At 51.1% G+C, this 14,181-nt stretch overlaps 1 long non-coding RNA gene across 1 annotated transcript in view; it reads right to left on the bottom strand.

Annotated features, from left to right (window-relative positions):
* The window catches only part of LOC146805646 (uncharacterized), an 88,758-nt gene that overhangs the window by 20,683 nt on the left and 53,894 nt on the right, over positions 1 to 14,181 (bottom strand). The gene's annotated exons all lie outside the window — the stretch shown is intronic.

Consider the following 14,181-nt stretch of genomic DNA (forward strand, 5'->3'; position numbering starts at 1 on the left):
GATAGGATGCTCAGATGAGCCCTCCCTTTAGGAATTCTGGGCTATGTAGTCTCCATGTAAAAAAGCGTTTGTGGAACTGTTATTTAAGACCCTCCAATGGGTCCCGATGCGTGCATGGTCAATAGTAGGTGCTGTGGCTCCATTAAGAACTGGACATGATTTCCAGCTCCCTGGCCCGCTGCCATCCATGCGGTGGTGCAGTCCCCTTACGGCTGGGTTGCCGCGTGTCAATGATTGCTCCAAGTTACCCACAGGTTCGGGACGCACTCAGACCACAGTGTACATCCGCATACCAACACTCATGTCTCGGGCAGCCGACGCGTTTCGAAATTGTTTCTTCTTCAAAGGCTAGATTCCACTCAGTACACGGCGTTTGTTTGACCACTCCTTTATTTAATCAGACGCCTCCTGATAGGCTGCTCAGATGAGCCCTCCCTTTAGGAATTCTGGGATATGTCGTCCCCATGTAAAAAAGCGTTTGTGGAACTGTTATTTAAGACCCTCCAATGGGTCCCGATGCGTGCATGGTCAATAGTAGGTGCTGTGGCTCCATTAAGAACTGGACATGATTTCCAGCTCCCTGGCCCGCTGCCATCCATGCGGTGGTGCAGTCCCCTTACGGCTGGGTTGCCGCGTGTCAATGATTGCTCCAAGTTACCCACAGGTTCGGGACGCACTCAGACCACAGTGTACATCCGCATACCAACACTCACGTCTCGGGCAGCCGACGCGTTTCGAAATTGTTTCTTCTTCAAAGGCTAGATTCCACTCAGTACACAGCGTTTGTTTGACCACTCCTTTATTTAATCAGACGCCTCCTGATAGGCTGCTCAGATGAGCCCTCCCTTTAGGAATTCTGGGCTATGTAGTCCCCATGTAAAAAAGCGTTTGTGGAACTGTTATTTAAGACCCTCCAATGGGTCCCGATGCGTGAATGGTCAATAGTAGGTGCTGTGGCTCCATTAAGAACTGGACATGATTTCCAGCTCCCTGGCCCGCTGCCATCCATGCGGCGGTGCAGTCCCTTTACGGCTGGGTTGCCGCGTGTCAATGATTGTTCCAAGTTACCCACAGGTTCGGGACGCACTCAGACCACAGTGTACATCCGCATACCAACACTCACGTCTCGGGCAGCCGACGCGTTTCGAAATTGTTTCTTCTTCAAAGGCTAGATTCCACTCAGTACACAGCGTTTGTTTGACCACTCCTTTATTTAATCAGACGCCTCCTGATAGGCTGCTCAGATGAGCCCTCCCTTTAGGAATTCTGGGATATGTAGTCCCCATGTAAAAAAGCGTTTGTGGAACTGTTATTTAAGACCCTCCAATGGGTCCCGATGCGTGCATGGTCAATAGTAGGTGCTGTGGCTCCATTAAGAACTGGACATGATTTCCAGCTCCCTGGCCCGCTGCCATCCATGCGGTGGTGCAGTCCCCTTACGGCTGGGTTGCCGCGTGTCAATGATTGCTCCAAGTTACCCACAGGTTCGGGACGCACTCAGACCACAGTGTACATCCGCATACCAACACTCACGTCTCGGGCAGCCGACGCGTTTCGAAATTGTTTCTTCTTCAAAGGCTAGATTCCACTCAGTACACAGCGTTTGTTTGACCACTCCTTTATTTAATCAGACGCCTCCTGATAGGCTGCTCAGATGAGCCCTCCCTTTAGGAATTCTGGGCTATGTAGTCCCCATGTAAAAAAGCGTTTGTGGAACTGTTATTTAAGACCCTCCAATGGGTCCCGATGCGTGCATGGTCAATAGTAGGTGCTGTGGCTCCATTAAGAACTGGACATGATTTCCAGCTCCCTGGCCCGCTGCCATCCATGCAGTGGTGCAGTCCCCTTACGGCTGGGTTGCCGCGTGTCAATGATTGCTCCAAGTTACCCACAGGTTCGGGACGCACTCAGACCACAGTGTACTTCCGCATACCAACACTCACGTCTCGGGCAGCCGACGCGTTTCGAAATTGTTTCTTCTTCAAAGGCTAGATTCCACTCAGTACACAGCGTTTGTTTGACCACTCCTTTATTTAATCAGACGCCTCATGATAGGCTGCTCAGATGAGCCCTCCCTTTAGGAATTCTGGGATATTGTAGTCCCCATGTAAAAAAGCGTTTGTGGAACTGTTATTTAAGACCCTCCAATGGGTCCCGATGCGTGCATGGTCAATAGTAGGTGCTGTGGCTCCATTAAGAACTGGACATGATTTCCAGCTCCCTGGCCCGCTGCCATCCATGCGGTGGTGCAGTCCCCTTACGGCTGGGTTGCCGCGTGTCAATGATTGCTCCAAGTTACCCACAGGTTCGGGACACACTCAGACCACAGTGTACATCTGCATACCAACACTCACGTCTCGGGCAGCCGACGCGTTTCGAAATTGTTTCTTCTTCAAAGGCTAGATTCCACTCAGTACACAGCGTTTGTTTGACCACTCCTTTATTTAATCAGACGCCTCCTGATAGGCTGCTCAGATGAGCCCTCCCTTTAGGAATTCTGGGATATGTAGTCCCCATGTAAAAAAGCGTTTGTGGAACTGTTATTCAAGACCCTCCAATGGGTCCCGATGCGTGCATGGTCAATAGTAGGTGCTGTGGCTCCATTAAGAACTGGACATGATTTCCAGCTCCCTGGCCCGCTGCCATCCATGCGGTGGTGCAGTCCCCTTACGGCTGGGTTGCCGCGTGTCAATGATTGCTCCAAGTTACCCACAGGTTCGGGACGCACTCAGACCACAGTGTACATCCGCATACCAACACTCACGTCTCGGGCAGCCGACGCGTTTCGAAATTGTTTCTTCTTCAAAGGCTAGATTCCACTCAGTACACAGCGTTTGTTTGACCACTCCTTTATTTAATCAGACGCCTCCTGATAGGCTGCTCAGATGAGCCCTCCCTTTAGGAATTCTGGGATATGTAGTCCCCATGTAAAAAAGCGTTTGTGGAACTGTTATTTAAGACCCTCCAATGGGTCCCGATGCGTGCATGGTCCATAGTAGGTGCTGTGGCTCCATTAAGAACTGGACATGATTTCCAGCTCCCTGGCCCGCTGCCATCCATGCGGGGGTGCAGTCCCCTTACGGCTGGGTTGCCGCGTGTCAATGATTTCTCCAAGTTACCCACAGGTTTGGGACGCACTCAGACCACAGTGTACATCCGCATACCAACACTCACGTCTCGGGCAGCCGACGCGTTTCGAAATTGTTTCTTCTTCAAAGGCTAGATTCCACTCAGTACAAAGCGTTTGTTTGACCACTCCTTTATTTAATCAGACGCCTCCTGATAGGTTGCTCAGATGAGCCCTCCCTTTAGGAATTCTGGGATATGTAGTCCCCATGTAAAAAAGCGTTTGTGGAACTGTTATTTAAGACCCTCCAATGGGTCCCGATGCGTGCATGGTCAATAGTAGGTGCTGTGGCTCCATTAAGAACTGGACATGATTTCCAGCTCCCTGGCCCGCTGCCATCCATGCGGTGGTGCAGTCCCTTACGGCTGGGTTGCCGCGTGTCAATGATTGCTCCAAGTTACCCACAGGTTCGGGACGCACTCAGACCACAGTGTACATCCGCATACCAACACTCACGTCTCGGGCAGCCGACGCGTTTCGAAATTGTTTCTTCTTCAAAGGCTAGATTCCACTCAGTACACAGCGTTTGTTTGACCACTCCTTTATTTAATCAGACGCCTCCTGATAGGCTGCTCAGATGAGCCCTCCCTTTAGGAATTCTGGGATATGTCGTCCCCATGTAAAAAAGCGTTTGTGGAACTGTTATTTAAGACTCTCCAATGGGTCCCGATGCGTGCATGGTCAATAGTAGGTGCTGTGGCTCCATTAAGAACTGGACATGATTTCCAGCTCCCTGGCCCGCTGCCATCCATGCGGTGGTGCAGTCCCCTTACGGCTGGGTTGCCGCGTGTCAATGATTGCTCCAAGTTACCCACAGGTTCGGGACGCACTCAGACCACAGTGTACATCCGCATACCAACACTCACGTCTCGGGCAGCCGACGCGTTTCGAAATTGTTTCTTCTTCAAAGGCTAGATTCCACTCAGTACACAGCGTTTGTTTGACCACTCCTTTATTTAATCAGACGCCTCCTGATAGGCTGCTCAGATGAGCCCTCCCTTTAGGAATTCTGGGCTATGTAGTCCCCATGTAAAAAAGCGTTTGTGGAACTGTTATTTAAGACCCTCCAATGGGTCCCGATGCGTGCATGGTCAATAGTAGGTGCTGTGGCTCCATTAAGAACTGGACATGATTTCCAGCTCCCTGGCCCGCTGCCATCCATGCGGTGGTGCAGTCCCCTTACGGCTGGGTTGCCGCGTGTCAATGATTGCTCCAAGTTACCCACAGGTTCGGGACGCACTCAGACCACAGTGTACATCCGCATACCAACACTCACGTCTCGGGCAGCCGACGCGTTTCGAAATTGTTTCTTCTTCAAAGGCTAGATTCCACTCAGTACACAGCGTTTGTTTGACCACTCCTTTATTTAATCAGACGCCTCCTGATAGGCTGCTCAGATGAGCCCTCCCTTTAGGAATTCTGGGCTATGTAGTCCCCATGTAAAAAAGCGTTTGTGGAACTGTTATTTAAGACCCTCCAATGGGTCCCGATGCGTGAATGGTCAATAGTAGGTGCTGTGGCTCCATTAAGAACTGGACATGATTTCCAGCTCCCTGGCCCGCTGCCATCCATGCGGCGGTGCAGTCCCTTTACGGCTGGGTTGCCGCGTGTCAATGATTGTTCCAAGTTACCCACAGGTTCGGGACGCACTCAGACCACAGTGTACATCCGCATACCAACACTCACGTCTCGGGCAGCCGACGCGTTTCGAAATTGTTTCTTCTTCAAAGGCTAGATTCCACTCAGTACACAGCGTTTGTTTGACCACTCCTTTATTTAATCAGACGCCTCCTGATAGGCTGCTCAGATGAGCCCTCCCTTTAGGAATTCTGGGATATGTAGTCCCCATGTAAAAAAGCGTTTGTGGAACTGTTATTTAAGACCCTCCAATGGGTCCCGATGCGTGCATGGTCAATAGTAGGTGCTGTGGCTCCATTAAGAACTGGACATGATTTCCAGCTCCCTGGCCCGCTGCCATCCATGCGGTGGTGCAGTCCCCTTACGGCTGGGTTGCCGCGTGTCAATGATTGCTCCAAGTTACCCACAGGTTCGGGACGCACTCAGACCACAGTGTACATCCGCATACCAACACTCACGTCTCGGGCAGCCGACGCGTTTCGAAATTGTTTCTTCTTCAAAGGCTAGATTCCACTCAGTACACAGCGTTTGTTTGACCACTCCTTTATTTAATCAGACGCCTCCTGATAGGCTGCTCAGATGAGCCCTCCCTTTAGGAATTCTGGGCTATGTAGTCCCCATGTAAAAAAGCGTTTGTGGAACTGTTATTTAAGACCCTCCAATGGGTCCCGATGCGTGCATGGTCAATAGTAGGTGCTGTGGCTCCATTAAGAACTGGACATGATTTCCAGCTCCCTGGCCCGCTGCCATCCATGCAGTGGTGCAGTCCCCTTACGGCTGGGTTGCCGCGTGTCAATGATTGCTCCAAGTTACCCACAGGTTCGGGACGCACTCAGACCACAGTGTACTTCCGCATACCAACACTCACGTCTCGGGCAGCCGACGCGTTTCGAAATTGTTTCTTCTTCAAAGGCTAGATTCCACTCAGTACACAGCGTTTGTTTGACCACTCCTTTATTTAATCAGACGCCTCATGATAGGCTGCTCAGATGAGCCCTCCCTTTAGGAATTCTGGGATATTGTAGTCCCCATGTAAAAAAGCGTTTGTGGAACTGTTATTTAAGACCCTCCAATGGGTCCCGATGCGTGCATGGTCAATAGTAGGTGCTGTGGCTCCATTAAGAACTGGACATGATTTCCAGCTCCCTGGCCCGCTGCCATCCATGCGGTGGTGCAGTCCCCTTACGGCTGGGTTGCCGCGTGTCAATGATTGCTCCAAGTTACCCACAGGTTCGGGACGCACTCAGACCACAGTGTACATCTGCATACCAACACTCACGTCTCGGGCAGCCGACGCGTTTCGAAATTGTTTCTTCTTCAAAGGCTAGATTCCACTCAGTACACAGCTTTTCTTTGACCACTCCTTTATTTAATCAGACGCCTCCTGATAGGCTGCTCAGATGAGCCCTCCCTTTAGGAATTCTGGGATATGTAGTCCCCATGTAAAAAAGCGTTTGTGGAACTGTTATTCAAGACCCTCCAATGGGTCCCGATGCGTGCATGGTCAATAGTAGGTGCTGTGGCTCCATTAAGAACTGGACATGATTTCCAGCTCCCTGGCCCGCTGCCATCCATGCGGTGGTGCAGTCCCCTTACGGCTGGGTTGCCGCGTGTCAATGATTGCTCCAAGTTACCCACAGGTTCGGGACGCACTCAGACCACAGTGTACATCCGCATACCAACACTCACGTCTCGGGCAGCCGACGCGTTTCGAAATTGTTTCTTCTTCAAAGGCTAGATTCCACTCAGTACACAGCGTTTGTTTGACCACTCCTTTATTTAATCAGACGCCTCCTGATAGGCTGCTCAGATGAGCCCTCCCTTTAGGAATTCTGGGATATGTAGTCCCCATGTAAAAAAGCGTTTGTGGAACTGTTATTTAAGACCCTCCAATGGGTCCCGATGCGTGCATGGTCCATAGTAGGTGCTGTGGCTCCATTAAGAACTGGACATGATTTCCAGCTCCCTGGCCCGCTGCCATCCATGCGGTGGTGCAGTCCCCTTACGGCTGGGTTGCCGCGTGTCAATGATTTCTCCAAGTTACCCACAGGTTTGGGACGCACTCAGACCACAGTGTACATCCGCATACCAACACTCACGTCTCGGGCAGCCGACGCGTTTCGAAATTGTTTCTTCTTCAAAGGCTAGATTCCACTCAGTACAAAGCGTTTGTTTGACCACTCCTTTATTTAATCAGACGCCTCCTGATAGGTTGCTCAGATGAGCCCTCCCTTTAGGAATTCTGGGATATGTAGTCCCCATGTAAAAAAGCGTTTGTGGAACTGTTATTTAAGACCCTCCAATGGGTCCCGATGCGTGCATGGTCAATAGTAGGTGCTGTGGCTCCATTAAGAACTGGACATGATTTCCAGCTCCCTGGCCCGCTGCCATCCATGCGGTGGTGCAGTCCCCTTACGGCTGGGTTGCAGGGTGTCAATGATTGCTCCAAGTTACCCACAGGTTCGGGACGCACTCAGACCACAGTGTACATCCGCATACCAACACTCACGTCTCGGGCAGCCGACGCGTTTCGAAATTGTTTCTTCTTCAAAGGCTAGATTCCACTCAGTACACAGCGTTTGTTTGACCACTCCTTTATTTAATCAGACGCCTCCTGATAGGCTGCTCAGATGAGCCCTCCCTTTAGGAATTCTGGGATATGTCGTCCCCATGTAAAAAAGCGTTTGTGGAACTGTTATTTAAGACCCTCCAATGGGTCCCGATGCGTGCATGGTCAATAGTAGGTGCTGTGGCTCCATTAAGAACTGGACATGATTTCCAGCTCCCTGGCCCGCTGCCATCCATGCGGTGGTGCAGTCCCCTTACGTCTGGGTTGCCGCGTGTCAATGATTGCTCCAAGTTACCCACAGGTTCGGGACGCACTCAGACCACAGTGTACATCCGCATACCAACACTCACGTCTCGGGCAGCCGACGCGTTTCAAAATTGTTTCTTCTTCAAAGGCTAGATTCCACTCAGTACACAGCGTTTGTTTGACCACTCCTTTATTTAATCAGACGCCTCCTGATAGGCTGCTCAGATGAGCCCTCCCTTTAGGAATTCTGGGCTATGTAGTCCCCATGTAAAAAAGCGTTTGTGGAACTGTTATTTAAGACCCTCCAATGGGTCCCGATGCGTGCATGGTCAATAGTAGGTGCTGTGGCTCCATTAAGAACTGGACATGATTTCCAGCTCCCTGGCCCGCTGCCATCCATGCGGTGGTGCAGTCCCTTTACGGCTGGGTTGCCGCTTGTCAATGATTGTTCCAAGTTACCCACAGGTTCGGGACGCACTCAGACCACAGTGTACATCCGCATACCAACACTCACGTCTCGGGCAGCCGACGCGTTTCGAAATTGTTTCTTCTTCAAAGGCTAGATTCCACTCAGTACACAGCGTTTGTTTGACCACTCCTTTATTTAATCAGACGCCTCCTGATAGGCTGCTCAGATGAGCCCTCCCTTTAGGAATTCTGGGATATGTAGTCCCCATGTAAAAAAGCGTTTGTGGAACTGTTATTTAAGACCCTCCAATGGGTCCCGATGCGTGCATGGTCAATAGTAGGTGCTGTGGCTCCATTAAGAACTGGACATGATTTCCAGCTCCCTGGCCCGCTGCCATCCATGCGGTGGTGCAGTCCCCTTACGGCTGGGTTGCCGCGTGTCAATGATTGCTCCAAGTTACCCACAGGTTCGGGACGCACTCAGACCACAGTGTACATCCGCATACCAACACTCACGTCTCGGGCAGCAGACGCGTTTCGAAATTGTTTCTTCTTCAAAGGCTAGATTCCACTCAGTACACAGCGTTTGTTTGACCACTCCTTTATTTAATCAGACGCCTCCTGATAGGCTGCTCAGATGAGCCCTCCCTTTAGGAATTCTGGGATATGTCGTCCCCATGTAAAAAAGCGTTTGTGGAACTGTTATTTAAGACCCTCCAATGGGTCCCGATGCGTGCATGGTCAATAGTAGGTGCTGTGGCTCCATTAAGAACTGGACATGATTTCCAGCTCCCTGGCCCGCTGCCATCCATGCGGTGGTGCAGTCCCCTTACGGCTGGGTTGCCGCGTGTCAATGATTGCTCCAAGTTACCCACAGGTTCGGGACGCACTCAGACCACAGTGTACATCCGCATACCAACACTCACGTCTCGGGCAGCCGACGCGTTTCGAAATTGTTTCTTCTTCAAAGGCTAGATTCCACTCAGTACACAGCGTTTGACCACTCCTTTATTTAATCAGACGCCTCCTGATAGGCTGCTCAGATGAGCCCTCCCTTTAGGAATTCTGGGCTATGTAGTCCCCATGTAAAAAAGCGTTTGTGGAACTGTTATTTAAGACCCTCCAATGGGTCCCGATGCGTGCATGGTCAATAGTAGGTGCTGTGGCTCTATTAAGAACTGGACATGATTTCCAGCTCCCTGGCCCGCTGCCATCCATGCGGTGGTGCAGTCCCTTTACGGCTGGGTTGCCGCATGTCAATGATTGTTCCAAGTTACCCACAGGTTCGGGACGCACTCAGACCACAGTGTACATCCGCATACCAACACTCACGTCTCGGGCAGCCGACGCGTTTCGAAATTGTTTCTTCTTCAAAGGCTAGATTCCACTCAGTACACAGCGTTTGTTTGACCACTCCTTTATTTAATCAGACGCCTCCTGATAGGCTGCTCAGATGAGCCCTCCCTTTAGGAATTCTGGGATATGTAGTCCCCATGTAAAAAAGCGTTTGTGGAACTGTTATTTAAGACCCTCCAATGGGTCCCGATGCGTGCATGGTCAATAGTAGGTGCTGTGGCTCCATTAAGAACTGGACATGATTTCCAGCTCCCTGGCCCGCTGCCATCCATGCGGTGGTGCAGTCCCCTTACGGCTGGGTTGCCGCGTGTCAATGATTGCTCCAAGTTACCCACAGGTTCGGGACGCACTCAGACCACACTGTACATCCGCATATCAACACTCACGTCTCGGGCAGCCGACGCGTTTCAAAATTGTTTCTTCTTCAAAGGCTAGATTCCACTCAGTACACAGCGTTTGTTTGACCACTCCTTTATTTAATCAGACGCCTCCTGATAGGCTGCTCAGATGAGCCCTCCCTTTAGGAATTCTGGGATATGTAGTCCCCATGTAAAAAAGCGTTTGTGGAACTGTTATTTAAGACCCTCCAATGGGTCCCGATGCGTGCATGGTCAATAGTAGGTGCTGTGGCTCCATTAAGAACTGGACATGATTTCCAGCTCCCTGGCCCGCTGCCATCCATGCGGTGGTGCAGTCCCCTTACGGCTGGGTTGCCGCGTGTCAATGATTGCTCCAAGTTACCCACAGGTTCGGGACGCACTCAGACCACAGTGTACATCCGCATACCAACACTCACGTCTCGGGCAGCCGACGCGTTTCGAAATTGTTTCTTCTTCAAAGGCTAGATTCCACTCAGTACACAGCGTTTGTTTGACCACTCCTTTATTTAATCAGACGCCTCCTGATAGGCTGCTCAGATGAGCCCTCCCTTTAGGAATTCTGGGATATTGTAGTCCCCATGTAAAAAAGCGTTTGTGGAACTGTTATTTAAGACACTCCAATGGGTCCCGATGCGTGCATGGTCAATAGTAGGTGCTGTGGCTCCATTAAGAACTGGACATGATTTCCAGCTCCCTGGCCCGCTGCCATCCATGCGGTGGTGCAGTCCCCTTACGGCTGGGTTGCCGCGTGTCAATGATTGCTCCAAGTTACCCACAGGTTCGGGACGCACTCAGACCACAGTGTACATCCGCATACCAACACCTACGTCTCGGGCAGCCGACGCGTTTCGAAATTGTTTCTTCTTCAAAGGCTAGATTCCACGCAGTACACAGCGTTTGTTTGACCACTCCTTTATTTAATCAGACGCCTCCTGATAGGCTGCTCAGATGAGCCCTCCCTTTAGGAATTCTGGGATATGTAGTCCCCATGTAAAAAAGCGTTTGTGGAACTGTTATTTAAGACCCTCCAATGGGTCCCGATGCGTGCATGGTCAATAGTAGGTGCTGTGGCTCCATTAAAACTGGACATGATTTCCAGCTCCCTGGCCCGCTGCCATCCATGCGGTGGTGCAGTCCCCTTACGGCTGGGTTGCCGCGTGTCAATGATTGCTCCAAGTTACCCACAGGTTCGGGACGCACTCAGACCACAGTGTACATCCGCATACCAACACTCACGTCTCGGGCAGCCGACGCGTTTCGAAATTGTTTCTTCTTCAAAGGCTAGATTCCACTCAGTACACAGCGTTTGTTTGACCACTCCTTTATTTAATCAGACGCCTCCTGATAGGCTGCTCAGATGAGCCCTCCCTTTAGGAATTCTGGGATATGTAGTCCCCATGTAAAAAAGCGTTTGTGGAACTGTTATTTAAGACCCTCCAATGGGTCCCGATGCGTGCATGGTCAATAGTAGGTGCTGTGGCTCCATTAAGAACTGGGCATGATTTCCAGCTCCCTGGCCCGCTGCCTTCCATGCGGTGGTGCAGTCCCCTTACGGCTGGGTTGCCGCGTGTCAATGATTGCTCCAAGTTACCCACAGGTTCGGGACGCACTCAGACCACAGTGTACATCCGCATACCAACACTCACGTCTCGGGCAGCCGACGCGTTTCGAAATTGTTTCTTCTTCAAAGGCTAGATTCCACTCAGTACACAGCGTTTGTTTGACCACTCCTTTATTTAATCAGACGCCTCCTGATAGGCTGCTCAGATGAGCCCTCCCTTTAGGAATTCTGGGATATGTAGTCCCCATGTAAAAAAGCGTTTGTGGAACTGTTATTTAAGACCCTCCAATGGGTCCCGATGCGTGCATGGTCAATAGTAGGTGCTGTGGCTCCATTAAGAACTGGACATGATTTCCAGCTCCCTGGCCCGCTGCCATCCATGCGGTGGTGCAGTCCCCTTACGGCTGGGTTGCCGCGTGTCAATGATTGCTCCAAGTTACCCACAGGTTCGGGATGCACTCAGACCACAGTGTACATCCGCATACCAACACTCACGTCTCGGGCAGCCGACGCGTTTCGAAATTGTTTCTTCTTCAAAGGCTAGATTCCACTCAGTACACAGCGTTTGTTTGACCACTCCTTTATTTAATCAGACGCCTCCTGATAGGCTGCTCAGATGAGCCCTCCCTTTAGGAATTCTGGGATATGTAGTCCCCATGTAAAAAAGCGTTTGTGGAACTGTTATTTAAGACCCTACAATGGGTCCCGATGCGTGCATGGTCAATAGTAGGTGCTGTGGCTCCATTAAGAACTGGACATGATTTCCAGCTCCCTGGCCCGCTGCCATCCATGCGGTGGTGCAGTCCCCTTACGGCTGGGTTGCCGCGTGTCAATGATTGCTCCAAGTTACCCACAGGTTCGGGACGCACTCAGACCACAGTGTACATCCGCATACCAACACTCACGTCTCGGGCAGCCGACGCGTTTCGAAATTGTTTCTTCTTCAAAGGCTAGATTCCCCTCAGTACACAGCGTTTGTTTGACCACTCCTTTATTTAATCAGACGCCTCCTGATAGGCTGCTCAGATGAGCCCTCCCTTTAGGAATTCTGGGATATTGTAGTCCCCATGTAAAAAAGCGTTTGTGGAACTGTTATTTAAGACCCTCCAATGGGTCCCGATGCGTGCGTGGTCAATAGTAGGTGCTGTGGCTCCATTAAGAACTGGACATGATTTCCAGCTCCCTGGCCCGCTGCCATCCATGCGGTGGTGCAGTCCCCTTACGGCTGGGTTGCCGCGTGTCAATGATTGCTCCAAGTTACCCACAGGTTCGGGACGCACTCAGACCACAGTGTACATCCGCATACCAACACTCACGTCTCGGGCAGCCGACGCGTTTCGAAATTGTTTCTTCTTCAAAGGCTAGATTCCACTCAGTACACAGCGTTTGTTTGACCACTCCTTTATTTAATCAGACGCCTCCTGATAGGCTGCTCAGATGAGCCCTCCCTTTAGGAATTCTGGGCTATGTAGTCCCCATGTAAAAAAGCGTTTGTGGAACTGTTATTTAAGACCCTCCAATGGGTCCCGATGCGTGAATGGTCAATAGTAGGTGCTGTGGCTCCATTAAGAACTGGACATGATTTCCAGCTCCCTGGCCCGCTGCCATCCATGCGGCGGTGCAGTCCCTTTACGGCTGTGTTGCCGCGTGTCAATGATTGTTCCAAGTTACCCACAGGTTCGGGACGCACTCAGACCACAGTGTACATCCGCATACCAACACTCACGTCTCGGGCAGCCGACGCGTTTCGAAATTGTTTCTTCTTCAAAGGCTAGATTCCACTCAGTACACAGCGTTTGTTTGACCACTCCTTTATTTAATCAGACGCCTCCTGATAGGCTGCTCAGATGAGCCCTCCCTTTAGGAATTCTGGGATATGTAGTCCCCATGTAAAAAAGCGTTTGTGGAACTGTTATTTAAGACCCTCCAATGGGTCCCGATGCGTGCATGGTCAATAGTAGGTGCTGTGGCTCCATTAAGAACTGGACATGATTTCCAGCTCCCTGGCCCGCTGCCATCCATGCGGTGGTGCAGTCCCCTTACGGCTGGGTTGCCGCGTGTCAATGATTGCTCCAAGTTACCCACAGGTTCGGGACGCACTCAGACCACAGTGTACATCCGCATACCAACACTCACGTCTCGGGCAGCCGACGCGTTTCGAAATTGTTTCTTCTTCAAAGGCTAGATTCCACTCAGTACACAGCGTTTGTTTGACCACTCCTTTATTTAATCAGACGCCTCCTGATAGGCTGCTCAGATGAGCCCTCCCTTTAGGAATTCTGGGCTATGTAGTCCCCATGTAAAAAAGCGTTTGTGGAACTGTTATTTAAGACCCTCCAATGGGTCCCGATGCGTGCATGGTCAATAGTAGGTGCTGTGGCTCCATTAAGAACTGGACATGATTTCCAGCTCCCTGGCCCGCTGCCATCCATGCAGTGGTGCAGTCCCCTTACGGCTGGGTTGCCGCGTGTCAATGATTGCTCCAAGTTACCCACAGGTTCGGGACGCACTCAGACCACAGTGTACTTCCGCATACCAACACTCACGTCTCGGGCAGCCGACGCGTTTCGAAATTGTTTCTTCTTCAAAGGCTAGATTCCACTCAGTACACAGCGTTTGTTTGACCACTCCTTTATTTAATCAGACGCCTCATGATAGGCTGCTCAGATGAGCCCTCCCTTTAGGAATTCTGGGATATTGTAGTCCCCATGTAAAAAAGCGTTTGTGGAACTGTTATTTAAGACCCTCCAATGGGTCCCGATGCGTGCATGGTCAATAGTAGGTGCTGTGGCTCCATTAAGAACTGGACATGATTTCCAGCTCCCTGGCCCGCTGCCATCCATGCGGTGGTGCAGTCCCCTTACGGCTGGGTTGCCGCGTGTCAATGATTGCTCCA

The sequence above is a fragment of the Triturus cristatus genome, chromosome 8 (genome assembly GCF_964204655.1).
Source record: "Triturus cristatus chromosome 8, aTriCri1.1, whole genome shotgun sequence".
In the NCBI taxonomy this organism is placed as follows: Eukaryota; Metazoa; Chordata; class Amphibia; order Caudata; family Salamandridae; genus Triturus; species Triturus cristatus.